The 15,755-nt window shown below is 36.2% G+C and overlaps 1 protein-coding gene across 1 annotated transcript in view; it reads left to right on the forward strand.

The window, feature by feature from the left end:
• Window positions 1-3,401: 3,401 nt before the first annotated feature.
• Window positions 3,402-15,755, forward strand: part of LOC115874968 — a gene marked incomplete in the record, with an annotated part of 636,162 nt that continues 623,808 nt past the window's right edge. Inside the window, 1 exon segment of the mRNA XM_030890274.1 lies at window positions 3,402-3,661.

The raw sequence follows: 15,755 nt of genomic DNA on the forward strand, positions 1-15,755 counted from the left end.
TCTTACTGTGTGTAAAAACCTCCATAACAACAAGTAAAGAGTGTCACATCATGGATCACTGAGCGATCCCTTCCTGACAAATACAGGAGTTAGGCAGGGATGTGTCCTAGCTCCTCTCCTATTCAACATATTCATGGCAGCGCTCTCTATTATAGTGGACAGCAAACTGCAGGAAAGAGGAATGGGTGTTAGATACAGGTATGACGGCGCGGTGTGTTCAACCTAAAAAGACTCAGGGCAAAAATACGTATAAAATTCATCACAGAACTCCAATACGCTGATGACTGCGCTCTAGTTACAAATACGTTACAGCAATTACAGGAAATGCTGAACACATGTATCTGGGCATACGAGACTTTGGGCCTTAAGCTAAACATCGACAAAACTAAAATCATCCCATGTAGCATTTTCACGACTTGCGACCACATGTTTACTAAACACGACGTTGGATTAGGTACAAAATATAGTTAGCTCCCTACCTTGGGTATTAAAATAAATTTAAACGTGTTTATAACGTTGTGCCGACGTTGGACTAGTACTATAGCAAAGTAGAAGCTTCTGCGACGTCGAATAAACGTTGTCTTCTAACCTTTTTTGCTTAAGTGATCTTTAGGTGATTCGAACAACGTAGTTACAATGTTGGACAATATAGAGTTGTCCGACGTCAGTTTCAGGACATATTCCAACGTTATGCAAACGTCGTCTGTTCTGAAATTCCAACGTTGTTTAGATTTCCTTATTCTTACGTTGGTAGTATGGAGTCTAAAAGCCCTCCATAGTTGGTAGGACGTCGAGTCACTACCTTTTTGCAACTGTATTGAACCATAACCTTAAATCTTAAATTTTCACTTCATTGTTCTGTTCAGTCAGACAGTTCAGTACTGTTTTTGTTTTTATAAAAAAATCTTAATTAAAATGGGACTCGAAAGGTACAAATAAAACTAAAGTTAAATATACATCGACATATATTACTGATAGTTTATCCACTCCCTCGTTTATTTAGATTATAGAGGGCGGCACAAGCTAGACTCTAGGATGACTAAATTAGGCAATCTTGCGACTAGTATACTACCTGTTAAGGCCTAACTGCCACTTTATTAGTCCAGTATGCGACTACTCGAACTACTCCATCTTAATCTCAAAAACAACAAAGTGAAAGCCGCCATGTTGTTAAATAAGAAAATGTTTCGTTCCTAAAATAGCAATTCCTGCTTTTTGAATACATTAACTTGAAATATTTTACCCTAAAAAACACGCGGAAACAATTTTTTCAACTGCGAATAAATTATTCTCATTTTACTAAAAAAAAATTGAAGAAAATTTTTAAAACTTAATTAATTTTAAGGCCCATTAGTATTTTTCAAAGTAGAAACAATACATTTATCAATAAAGTTGTTTGCGTTTAACTTTTTTGCCTTGTGTAACGAGTTACAGAGTTGGTTAAAGTGTTTCAATAATTATGATCTTCAAACATCCTCCACACTTAAATACTTTTGTTTTGTTTTCCTTCACTGCCATCTGACATATGTCTCTAACTAAATCATAAAAATAATATTTTTACTATAATTATCCCAATTTAGGATAAAACGCGACTTAGACGCCATATTAGTTTTGTATTTCTGTGAATTAGGACTTTAAACAACGTTGCAGTTTGTAATAAATTAGGCTTCTAGCCAACGTCGCCGTCGGTATCCAACATCGTTTCGACCCAAAAATTATTCTCCAAACTAGTGCAGACTAGGGTTGGCACGAGGTTGTGCCGAGGTTGCGCCCCGACGTTTGGTCGCGTGACACAACGTTGTCCCGACGTCCAAATGCTGCTTGGGATGTGCACTCCCCCGGAAGATCACAACAGTGCTATAAAAATCGGAGAAAAACTATTGGAATATGTGGCGGAATTCAATTACCTTGGCAGTTTGATTTCGGAAAAGACCAATATTGACTCTGAAATTCAGCACAGGATTAGTAGCGCCTCAAGAGCATTCTGGAAATTAAAAGACAGGGGTTTCTACTATCATGACTTGAGTACAAAAACCAAACTTGCAGTGTACCGAGCAATTATAATCCCCACCATGTTATATGGGAGTGAAACCTGGGTGCCGTACTGTCGACACATGAACGCATTAAACAAGTTGCAACAGAGACACCTTAGACAACTCTTAAGAATCCTGTGGTTCCATCATGTCTCAAACGTATCGGTAAGCTAACTGCGAGAGTATTGAAGTCATGGTTACAAAATCCTGCTTAATGTGGGCTGGTCACGTATGCAGAATTCAAGAAAACCGCATACCAAAATCTCTGCTTTACGGTGAGCTTGTAGACGGTAAGAGGAGGCCGGGTGGACAACTGAAAAGGTACAAGGACATTTTCCACAAAAACTTAAAGGGGATTAACATGCAGAATGAGTGGAAAAAAGCAGGTCACAATAGAACTCAATGGAGAGGAGTTGTAAACTCAGTTGACAGCGACAACGAAAAAGTAAAGAGGCAACAAAGCAACGAGATTTTTGAATATCCGGAGTGCGGTAGGCAGATAACATCACGTATCGGGCTTTTCAGTCACAGAAAAGCTCATGAAAGAAAACGTCTTGCGTGACCATCTTCTTTATGTGTGTCGAATACTCGTCAGCGAGTAATGGCTGTATGTATGTATGTATAATCACCATTAAATCTTAGTGCGATTCGAACCTCCTGAGTCTCAACATTTCTAAAACTAAAGCTTTGTCGTATAAAAACTGAACTTGTTACAAGGATACAGATACAAGGATGTTTTTTATGAAAACTTAAAAGGGATAAGTAGGTATGTAGCATCAGTGGAAGGAAGCAGCGCTCAATAGAACGCAATGGAGGAGAATTGTAAACTCAGTTAACAACGACAACCAAAAAGTAAAGAGGCAACAAAGTAATGAGATTTTTGAATGTCCGAGTGTGGAAGAGAGATAACATCACGCATCGGGCTTTTCAGTCACAGAAAAGCTCATGAAAGAAAACGCCTTGCGTAATCATCTTGTGATGCGTGTCAAATACTCGTCAGCGAGTAATGGCAGTAAATAAGCAATGGCTATATTTGCCTTTTCACAGATTTTTTCCATGCATCTGGAAATACTCCGGCGGACATGGACTGAATAGTATCCACTATTAGTTTACCTACTACTAGATGAATAGTGAGAGCTCACACTCGTTAGCTGTAACCTAGGCATGACACGTATCCAGGGCGACCTTGAGCGAAACCTTTTTTCTCGGCTCCTCCGCGCCGTGGTCCAAAGCGAGAGACCGTGCGTCTCCGAGTCGGTCGTCGCTCGCTCGCGAGCCGCCGCCTGCGAGGAGGAGGGAAATTCCGCCGTTGGCTTTCCCGCGACGGCGACGACGATCAATAAATCGCACACGGTCCGGCCAGGGAACGCGACGGCGCATCCGCGACCCGCCGCCGCGGCCGCCATTACTGCGCGACGTATCGAGCCGTCCGGTCGTGTGGTGGTGCCGCGCTCGACGCTCAGCAGCAGTCGGCGCCCGGTTGAACTGCATGCGGCATACCACATCCCGCTGCTGCTGCCCATCTGCACAGTATCCGTAGTACGCGCGTCCGAGTGTCGCAGCGGTACGCTCCGGTGTATGGTGTAAGAGACAGTGGCCTCGGATGATTTCGCACGCGCCTCTCGTAGGTAAGTCATCTCGATGTTGTCTGTCACACCACTACTAGAGAGAAGTTGTAAAAACGCTGAGTGGCCTCCAACTATTTTTCTTCGAAAAATTTCATAAGTACTGCAAATAAATATTGGTACAGTTGTCAGAAAATGACAGTGCAAGAACAGATGGTATTGCAATACTACAATATGCAACAATTAGTATGCGCTTGAGCATTGATTATAACAGATTTGTTGAATGGACCTAGATTATATGTCAACAATACTTCTTTTGATCGGCATTATCCTGATATATTGCTCATTTACAACATAATTATTATACTCTTTTATCCATTATTATTTGTCAATAGATTGGATTTTATATTTTGGTGTGTACTCTGTTTAATGGAAATACCTGTAATGATTTAACATACTTTTCGAAACTATTCCTCTAATAAATACTAGTTGTTTTGCGAGTAGTTTTCCAATTCTGAGACGAAAGAACGTGGGAAACTATAAAAAAGCATAAATTATTTTCCTTTGCCAATATCAAAAAGCGTTTGAGTCGATAAATCATTTGATTGTTGAATGGTACTCGATTACAAGTCCAAAAATTTAAAATGTAATCTGTTTAATATAGAATTTTGTACACTTAACAGCTGTTAATTTTTCATCGATATATTAGATAAAATATTGCGTTTTTATGAGACAATTGATAGAAGTTTTACTAGTAGATATATTATAGTATTTTATAAAATCTTACTGCATGTTGCATATCGGATTCAGCTTCTGTATACGATTGGTATATCAATAAGTCAGTAACTATGCTAAATATTTAACATTATAGTATAGTATTATCATTATGCAGATAAGATTGTTAACTTGTTTTAAACTTTGTCATATCAAAGATACTATTTTTTCAAGAGACAATTGCTGGAAGTTCTATTCTTTTTCTCGTATTTTTTACTGCATGTGATATTTTATATCCCGCTGCTGCTGCTCATCTGCACAGTATTCGTAGTACGCGCTTCCGAGTGTCGCAGCGGTACCAGCATTGTTACAAGGGCAAACATTTTTGTACTATAAATGGTGTCGAAATTGTACTTTCTTAAGTGGGATTGTACATTTTTCGTGGAAAAATGTGGGGTCATGTATAGTATCCTTGAGGGTGCATCAGAGGGGTGCATCCATATCCACATTATCCTAGAGAAAGAGGATCGGCGTAACGACCTTGAAACACTTTTCAGTGCATTCTATTGGCTGAAATTTTTGACAGATTAATTTTTCAGCCAATAGAATTACTGGAAATAGTTTCAAGGTCGTTACGCCGATACGCCGATCCGCTTTTTCAGGATAATGTGGATGGCACCCCTGACGTCATTCAAAGTCCAGTTGTCAACCGGCACGTTGGCATTATTTGAAATGGGGGCCGCTAGGAGTATGATCTGTATTAAACCCTCTGCTCCTAGCAACCTACATTTCAAATCCACGCATCGCGTATCACCCAGATCACCGTTCGTCTAAAAATATGTACGTGAGTTTAAGTTTGGGTTAGTTTGGGTTTGAGAAGTAAGAACTGTACATTTTTTCTTGCAATTGTACCTATGTACTCCTTGACTATCAAATGTACCCAAAATAGTACAATAAAATTGTACCTATTGTAACAACACTGAGCGGTACGCTCCGGTGTATGGTGTAAGAGACAGTGGCCTCGGATGATTTCGCACGCGCCTCTCGTAGGTAAGTCATCTCGATGTTGTCTGTTGCACCATTAGTGTGCGAACACAGTGCAAGCAGGTTTGCCGCTTACTGGTAGTCAGCGCCAATCTGGGCACCTATTCTTGACATCGTTCGCAACTTTGCGTATATGCATCACGTGTATTGTTGTAAACAGGGTATCCCAGATATAAGTGCAAGTAAAAAAGGGTGGTAGATCTCGATAAAAGAAACATATTTTCCCTATCGTTTTTCAATTAAGTCCAAAATAATGGAGTTATTTTACTTTGATAATTTCCAAAAAAAATATTTTTTGCTAAAATTTTGAGAACCTTCTTCTTCATGTGCCTTCTCCTCATCGGAGGTTGGCGACCATCAATTGGAATTTCTCCCTGTCTTGAGCCAAACGGATAATTGCATTGGCCTCTCCTATATTAAACCACTGGCGCAAATTCCGCAACCAGGAAAACCGTTTACACCCGATGCCTCGTCGTCCTTCAATCTTTCCCTCAACGATCAGCTGTAGGAAACTATATTTGTTATTTCGAAAAATATGACCAAAATATGCTGCTTTCCGTCGTTTTATTGTAGTCAATAGTTCTTGGTCCACACATTCTTTCCAATACTTCGAGATTTGTTTGAGAACCACTGGATCTTTTCTGGATTTTCTTTCTTGTAAATTTAATCTACTACCTATGTTGCCATATTATCAAGAAATTATTTTTTTTTAAATAAAAACTAAAAAAAATTGCAAAAAAATTCCAAAAATATTTTCAAAAAATTCCGAATGTTCAAAAAAAATTTATTTAGAAAAAAACCTCATAGGCGTGTTTCTGGGGTTGAACTATACTACCAGTTAAGTTAAAATACTTGCACGTATTTCTGGGACACCCTGTATATGGCAACATAGGTAGTAGATTAAATTTATAAGAAAGAAAATCCAGAAAAGATCCAGTGGTTCTCAAACAAATCTCGAAGTATTGGAAAGAATATGTAAGGACCAAGAACTATTGACTACAATAAAACGACGGAAAGCAGCATATTTTGGTCATATTTTTCGAAATAACAAATATAGTTTCCTACAGCTGATCGTTGAGGGAAAGATTGAAGGACGACGAGGCATCGGGCGTAAACAGTTTTCCTGCTTGCGGAATTTGCGCCAGTGGTTTAATATAGGAGAGGCAAGTGCAATTATCCGTTTGGCCAAAGAATATTATAGTTTTAAGAACTCTCGTGTGGAAGCTTTAGTGATTTGTCATACGGTGGCGCTTTTGAACATAATCGAAGCCTGAAAATGCTAATATTTTAAATTTTGAGGACTACGCGCGGCGATATTTCGTACGGTGTTGCCAAACATATTTTATTTCTCGATATTTAAAGAAAGTTCAACACGTATTGATTATATATTTCGTATATTCGATAGTACATGAGGCATCCTAAGGCTATGAAAAAAAAACGTAGCTATGAAAATAAAATTTTAGATTTTTAATTTTTTTGTACCTTCTAATAAAAATTACTTCTATTCCAATAAAAAATTAACTAGTATGATTATGTGTTATCTGTGTTAGTATTAGGAAACTGGAGTAAATACGGAGAATATTAATTCGTTCTCTAAGATGAGCACTACTAAGTAACTTTTTAAAATTCGACCCATAAGGGGGTGTTATTAGATAAAGGGACGTAATTATACATAAAAAATCTGTACCTACTAGGAGTATGAACTTTTGCACAGATGTGGCGCATTTGAACATTGATAAGCGATTTTTGGAAATGTATAGCCTAAGGGTAGTGAAACTGGGGGGTGAAATTTTGTACAAAAAGTGTTAGTTCTAGGAGTATGAAATTTTGTACAGAGTTTCCTTAAGTGACGAAAGTGAGTACCTAGAAAGTAATTTTGACATTCATCCCTTAGAAATAAAGGGATGAAAAATTTGTACAAAAAAGGTTAAAATCGGTTTTAGAAGTATGAATTTGCAGACGTTCCTTATGTAACGTAATTTAGCATTAAGAAGCAATTTTGGAAATTCGCCCTCTAAGGGTGTGAAATGAGGGGTTGAACGTTCTGGAACAATAAATTCTGTTCAAGGAATATGAGAATTTGCACAGAGGTTCCTTATGTAGCGTAATTGAATAATTAGAGTGATTTTTGGAATTCATTCCTTAAGGGGGTAAAACAAGGGGTGAAAATTTGTATAATTTTTTATGTAAAATCCGTTCTAGGACTAGGAGTATGAAATTCTGTTCAGAGGTCCCTTAAATGATGAAAGTGAGTACCTAGAAGCGAATTTTAGGCATGCATCCCCTGAAAAATAAGGGATGAAAATTTGTACAAAAATTAATCGTTATAAAGTTAAAATCGGTTGTAGAAGTATGAATTTTGCAGACGTTCCTTATGTAACGTAATTTAGCACTAAGAAGCAATTTTTGGAAATTCACCCTCTAAGGGTGTGAAATGAGGGGTTGAACGTTCTGGAACAATAAATTCTGTTCAAGGAATATGAGAATTTGCACAGAGGTTCCTTATGTAGCGTAATTGAATAATTAGAGTGATTTTTGGAATTCATTCCTTAAGGGGGTAAAACAAGGGGTAAAAATTTGTATAATTTTTTATGTAAAATCCGTTCTAGGACTAGGAGTATGCAATTTTGTACGGAGGTCCCTTAAGTGATGAAAGTGTGTACCCAGAAGAAAATTTTGGATATGCACCCCCTAAAAAATAAGCACTCCCTATAAAACAATTAAAATAAAAAATTTGTCTAAAAAATAAAAAAAAGTTGGGGTGGGCCACTCTTATCACTTAGGGGTATAAAAAATAGATAACAACCTAGGAATAGGTTGTGACCAAACCAAACCGGCCAAGCCGGCCAAAAATCGGCCAAGCCGTTTCGGAGATGGTATCAAAAAAACAACCCCTATTAGAAAATAGGGGATGATGGTAGAACGGTGAAAATTTAGAGTTGTTTGTATTTTTTAAGACCAAATAAAAAAAATATTTTTTTCTTCCAAAAATAAAAAAATGAGGGTGGGCTACAACCAAATAAAAAAAATATTTTTTTCTTCCAAAAATAAAAAAATGAGGGTGGGCTACCCTCTCGGCTACCCTTATCACTTAAGGGTATAAGAATAGATAACAACCTATTCTTAGACGTACTGAATATACATATAAAACTTTATCAAAATCGGTTAAGCCGTTTCGGAGATGGTAACAAAAAATCTTAAAAAACAACCCCTGTTAAAAAATAGGGGATGATGGTAGAACGGTGAAAATTTAGGGTTGTTTGTATTTTTTAATGCCAAATAAAAAAATTAAAATATTTTTTTTCAAAAAATAAAAAAATAGGGGTGGGCTACCCTTACCACTTAAGGGTATAAAAAATAGACAACAAACTATTTTCAGACCTACTCAATATACATAATAAAATGTCATAAAATCGGCCAAGCCGTTTCGGAGATGGTATTAAAAAACAACCCCTATTAGAAAATAGGGGATGATGGTAGAACGGTGAAAATTTAGAGTTGTTTGTATTTTAAGGCCAAATAAAAAAAATTATTTTTTCCAAAATAAAAATGAGGGGTGGGCTACCCTCTCGGCTACTCTAATCACTTAGGGGTATAAGAATAGATAACAACCTATTCTTAGACGTACTGAATATACAAATAAAATTTTATCAAAATCGGATAAGCCGTTTCGGAGATGGTAACAAAAATCTTAAAAAACAACCCCTGTTAAAAAATAGGGATGATGGTAGAACGGTGAAAAATTTAGGTTGTTTGTATTTTTAATGACAAATAAAAAAATTAAAATATTTTTTTTCAAAAAAAATTAAAATTAAAATATTTTTTTTCAAAATAAAAAAATGGGGTGGGGCTACCCTTTTATCACTTAAGGGTATAAAAACAGATAACAACGTATTCTCAGACCTACTGAATATACATATAAAATTTCATCAAAACCGATCAAGCCGTTTCGGGAGATGGTAACAAAAAAATTAAAAAAAAACATCCCTATTAAAAATAGGGATGATGGTAGAACTTGTGAAAACTTAGGGTTGTTTGTATTTTTTTAATGCCAAATAAAAATATAAAAATATTTTTTTTTTAAATAAAAAAAATGGGGGTGGGCTACCCTTATCACTTAAGGGTATAAAAATATATAACAACCTGTTTTCAGACCTACTCAATATACTTATAAAATTTCATCAAAATCGGCTAAGCCGTTTCGGAGATGGCAACAAAGAAAATAAACAAACAAACCCCTATTAAAAATAGGGGATGATAGCAGAACGGTGAAAATTTAGGGTTGTTTGTATTTCTTAATGCCAAATAAAAAAATATAAAAAACATTTCTTTCTTTTCAAAAAACTAAAAAAAAATGAGGGTGGGTTACCCTCTCGGCTACCCTTATCAGTTAAGGGTATAAAAATAGATAACAACTTATTCTTAGACGTACTGAATATACATATAAAAATTTTATCAAAAATCGGTTAAAAGCCGTTTCGGAGATGGTAACAAAAATTAAAAAACAACCCCTATTAAAAAATAGGGATGAAAGTAGAACGGTGAAAAACTTAGAGTTGTTTGTATTTTTTAGGCCAAATAAAAAAAAAAATTAAAAATATTGTTTTTCACAAAATAATAAAATGGGGGTGGACTACCCTTATCATTTAAGGGTATAAAAAATATATAACTACCTATTCTCAGACCTACTTAATATACATATAAAAATTTCATCAAAATCGGTTAAGCCGTTTCGGAGGAGTACAGGTAACCAAAACTGTAACACAGGAATTATATAAGATAATATTATATGTAAACTGCGGAGTGCGGAGAACGGAAAGACTGAGATTATAGCAATAGATAAAATTTAAAACTATAATTTAAAACTATTCAAGAAAGTACACACAAAACAAGGCAACGCCGCGCGTCTATTCGTTCAATTCCGAGCAAAATAGCGAGGCACCACGAAGTTGGGGCCTCGCTCGCCAAAGCGAGGCCCCATCGACAGGTCAGATTTTGATGCGAGACGAGACTTCTAGGGTATTAAGATATTCTTTGGTTTGGCTCAAGACAGGGTGGAATTCCAATTGATGGTCGCCAACCTCCGATGAGGAGAAGGCACATGAAAAAGGTTCTCAAAATTTTAGCAAAAAATCATTTTTTTTTTGGAAATTTTCAAAGTAAAATAACTCCGTTATTTTGGACTTATTTGAAAAACGATAAAGAGAAAATATGTTTCTTTTATCGAGATCTACCACCCTTTAAAATACTTGCACTTATTTCTGGGATACCCTGTTTATAACAATACACGTGATGCGTATACGCAAAGTTGCGAACGATGTCAATAATAGGTACCCAGATTGGCGCTGGCTACCAGAAAGCGGCAAACCTGCTTGCACTGTGTTCACACACTTAGAGACAAGTTGTAGAAACGCTGCGTGGCCTTCAACTATTTTCCTCCGAAACGTTTCATATGTATTGCAAATAAATACTCGTCCGGGTGTCAGAAACTGACAGTGCAAGAACAGATGGTATTGCAATACTACAATAACAATTAGTATGCGCTTGAGCATTGATTATAACAGATTTGTTGACTGGACCTAGATTATATGTCAACAATATTTCTTTCGATCGGCATTATCCTGATCTATTGTCATTTGCAACATAATTATTATACTTTTTTTTCTATTATTTCTCAATAGAATGGGATTATATAAAAATATATTTTGATGTTACTCTGTTTACTGGAAATACCTCTAATGATTTAACATGTTTTTCGAAACTATTCCTCTAATAAATACTTGTTGTTTGGCGGGTAGTTTTCTAATTCTGAGAAGAAAGAACATGGGAAACTATAAAAGAGCATAAATTATTTTGCTATGCCACATTGAATATGAAAAAGTGTTTGAGTCGATAAATCATTTGATTTGAATGGTACTCGATTAAGTCCAAAAATTCAAAATGTAATTTGTACTTTATACTAAATAGTTTAATATAGAATTTTGTATACTTAACAGCCGTTAATTTTTCATATATTAGCTGTGATACTGCGTTTACAAGAGACAAGGCTCAAAATAATATTAGTCTAAAATTAAGTTTGTACGAAAAAAACGGTACCAATTCGTATCTAATATAACCGTCGCGTGGTGTCTACCAGATGTATTGTGTCAGTATGCTGCTCACTTTCAATGTTTTGTAACTATAGAAATATCCTTCTGCGCTTTTATTTTAACTATAAAATAGAGAGTAAAACAAACCGCTAACCGTGTTAGCATAATCAGCAGATGATTACAACTTTAGTGCTGTTTTATTTTGCTGTTGTAACACCGAAGGATCCAACTAGGCCTGTTCCAAACACCGTTTTTACACAAGTGTTGGTCTCACACCGGTGGCCAAATATGGAATACCCGCTGTTCCATATTTGGCCATTGTTCCATTTATGGACACCGGTGTTGACACCGATACTGGTGTTGACGCTGACACCGGTGTTCATTTCGTGTTCGTTTACAATACCGGTGTTCGGTTACAACACCGGTGTTCATCTCGACACCGATGTTGGTCTGGACACCGGTGTTCATCTCGATACCGGTTTTGACTACGACACCGGTTTTGATATCGACACCGGTGTTTAATAAACGGGTTAAAGAAGAAATAATGTTTATTAATAAGTTCAAAATAAACCTGATAATAATAATGTCGTATCGGTGCTTATTTTATCGTTTGTTAAAGCGCACCGACTTTAACTTAAAGCGTTCAAATTTAAATATATTTTTTTGCCAGAATAATTCATTAAATAAAGTGGAAGTATCAGATAAACAACTATAAAGTAAAAAATTGTTTAATCAAAAACAAACAGAAAACAAAACAAAACATAATGAAACAAAAATTCGTAGATGTAAAATAAACTAAAAAATATTATATTAAAAAAAAACTAAAAAAACAATCAAACGGCACCATCGACATCGACACCGACACGATCCGACGGTGTCGAGATAAACACCGGTGTCAAGATAAACACCGGTGTTGTAGATGAACACCGGTGCTGAAATGAACACTCGAGTTGAGATAAACACAGGTGGTCATCAACACCAACACCGGTGTTCAAATCTCAACACCGAACATGGCTAGATCCAACCTCCAACCGTAATATAAAATAGACTAATAAAATGCACGTTAAAGTAAAAAAAAGTTAAGAAATAATATACGAATCGATCAGTGTCGAATACCAAGTAATACATTCGATTTTTATTTGTATTGCCTTTTGATAAAACGAATTAGTTTTACTCAAAAACGTAATATTCAACCGATGGGAAATGAGAGATCAAACGTTGGCAAATCGCAATTTCAGAGCCAGGTTTAATATTCAGCGAACGTCTCTTAATGAAACTCCAGGTGCATTGCAGTTTAATTTCTCATTCCAAAGTATCGGCGTAGGACGGTAAATTAAAGAAAAATCAATGGAAGGGCACGGAGTTTTGTATTGAATTAATTTAATCATAATTTCTTATTAATGTTTCTGCATAAACTAGTTTTGTATAATTATAATAGTTATTAATTCACAGGTGAACGTATGTCAGTGTATTAAGTGAGATTAATGCTGTTAATAATTAACAAAATATGTTTAGCTTAGATCTGTGTACGAGAGCGGTCTAATTTCAATATCAAAATAAAGATAACAGCAAGCAGTCTAAAAACTTATAGAATATGTTTTGCATCTTTTAAAAGGCTGATGCCAATTTTCCTATACTAGTGACACCCTTATCCCCATACTTAGTACTTCATCTATGTTTAGATCAATATAGCATTTTTTATAAATATAGCATTTCGTATCTTTTAATAGGCTGTTGCCCATTTTTCTATACCAGTGCCACTCTATTCTCCATGCTTAGTACTTCATCTATGTTTAGATCAATATAGCATTTTTTATAAACATAGCATTTGGCATGTTTTAATAGGCTGTTGCCAATTTTTCTATACCAGTAACACTCTATTCTCCATTGGTCGTACTTCAGCTATGTTTCATGCATATAGTAGAAGTGGGAATTCTAATTCCTTGGATGGAACTATTTCCTTAGTTCTAGTTCCTTCCGAGGAATAGGTCCCTAGAACTAGGTCTTTAGTTCACAATAGTTCCCGACTAACATTGACATCCTCGTTGCTTGCTCATGGGTTTCGTTATAAGTCAGAACTATTCACGGTATGATCAGTATAATTTTTATAAGGTACGAAATATAACGAAACGTGTATATAATTGCGTATGTTAAAACCATATAGATAAGTTTTATTGCAGATAACAAAAATTAAAAATGAAACTCAAATCAGAGCTTAAAAAATTATATCACAAATCAATTGGAGCAATTAGTATGAACATTTTACGAAAATTGCATTTTTTCTCACATCAAGCTTTTTGTTTTTGTCTAAAAATTCAGAATATCTACTTCTTTTTATAAGATATTTCTTAATTTTAGGAACCTAAAGTAAAACATTCCACTAAAATATTCAAAGAACAAACTAATCAAAAACAGTATCCACGACAATTTCTGTGGTAATTACGCCGGCTGCGACAATATCTGCCGACTGAATATATTCCCGTGAACTAGTCTTTTAATTAGTTCCTTTCGTTCCGGGACAGATAACATACGGCTGGTACTCTCCACTCCCGCCTAGTATCGGGCTAAGATCGCGCTGGCCGATCCGTACGTAAACTAACTAGTCTTTTATTTAGTTATTTAGTTCCTCTAGGTCCGGATGCGATAACATACGGCTGGCACTCCCCACTCCTGCCTAGCATCGGGCTACGATCGGGCTGGCCGATCCGTCGCCGTCGCATATTATTAAGGATGATTCACAGTACACCGGACCGTGCCCGAGCCGGGCACGGGTAGGGTAGTTCTAATCGTTCTCTAACAGATGATCTTCCTCCGGGGAGTGGACATCTACCTCCTCCTACGAGGGTGTACACCCTTCCATGGTTGGGGTCTGGCCCTCCGTGCCCTTCTCAGACGAGGATTTTGTCTCCGGCTGAGGCACTCGCAAGTTGGAGGCTGGAGGATCTGTCTCCATGTTTACCACCTCTTTAACTTGGTCTCTTCTTAGACCTTATACCGGTGTTGTCTCGAATGTATAATAGAGAATATATCCCTCTTTCTCTATTACCTCCTTGGATTTGAGGTCAATTTCTATTGTGAGGACCATGGCCCTCCTCCCTCTTGTTGATGACTTCCCAACTGGATGTCATTACATTGGAGTTCTGACAAAGCCGGTGATACGTCCCTGCTTGCCTCCCGGTGTTGGACGGCTTTCCATCCTGGATTTTTTCTCTCCCTGCCGGAGAAGAGGTAAGAGGTTCTCGACCTCCTTCTTCCTTTTCGATGGAAAGCACCAGGCTGTTTCTTGGTTCCTTTATTCTCCCCGTTTTTGAGGAGTATCTTTGCTTTTGCTTCCTCTGGAGCAAATCCTTCAGAGATAGAGTCAGAGGTATCTTCTTACTTCTGCTCCGCTGAGATTTACTCTAAGCGGGTCGTCTAGCCCGCCTGGTTGACCCAGACCGGGTAGAGGAAGCGGTAGCTTGTGTAGCCAGTTGGCTCTAGAGGTAGGCTTCCGATGCTTTTTAGAGAAGGTGGTAGCTTTTGTGCCACTTGTGGAGGCTGGTCTCGAGCAACTGCCAGCTACCTCTCTTGTAGTTCCCTTTGGGGTTGTTTCCTTGACCAGACAAATCCTTTTTCTCCTTAAGTTCATTACATTTTTGTTTTATTTCATATATCTATTGTTTGATTTTTTTTTAGATTTGAACTTAATGAAACCATTATTCACTAGTGAATAATGATTATAAATATTATTTCATAAACTCATGTATAATAATCAAATTATAGAGAGTCGTGGATAAATAATTTTATTAGCTTTTGTATTAAAAAAGTGGTTGTCTATGTTACCTGTTAGTTTTAGTTACTACGTATTTATGAAGATTTCAATGTATATGTTTTCGTTTGTTGTTTATACACATAATCTGTTATCGCTCTATACTAGGTGAAATTATCACTCATCTGTTAAATATCGCAGTTTCCATTGATAAGGATAACCTTGGCGAAGTCGAATTAGATTTATTATTCAACTATATTAATTCATTAACGCATGAAAAAATATGTTTCTTTCTTTTGTTTTTAATTATAACGATAAATATACTTACCTATATTAAACATTAATGAGTTTTGATAAAGGTATGTTATTCTATTATATTATATTGATATTATTATTATCATTTTAAGATAACAAATAAATATTGGCCAATTATTAATATTAAATTATAAATAAAAGTTTTTTAACATTAAATAATTTTTGTTATTATAGGAAATGAGACTTGTGCAAATAAATGGAGCTATATTGGAGAGTACTAATATACAGAGTTTTGTGTAGTAAATTT

This window comes from Sitophilus oryzae, unplaced genomic scaffold, assembly GCF_002938485.1.
Source record: "Sitophilus oryzae breed Bouriz unplaced genomic scaffold, Soryzae_2.0 scaffold_130_pilon_pilon, whole genome shotgun sequence".
Classification (NCBI taxonomy): Eukaryota; Metazoa; Arthropoda; class Insecta; order Coleoptera; family Curculionidae; genus Sitophilus; species Sitophilus oryzae.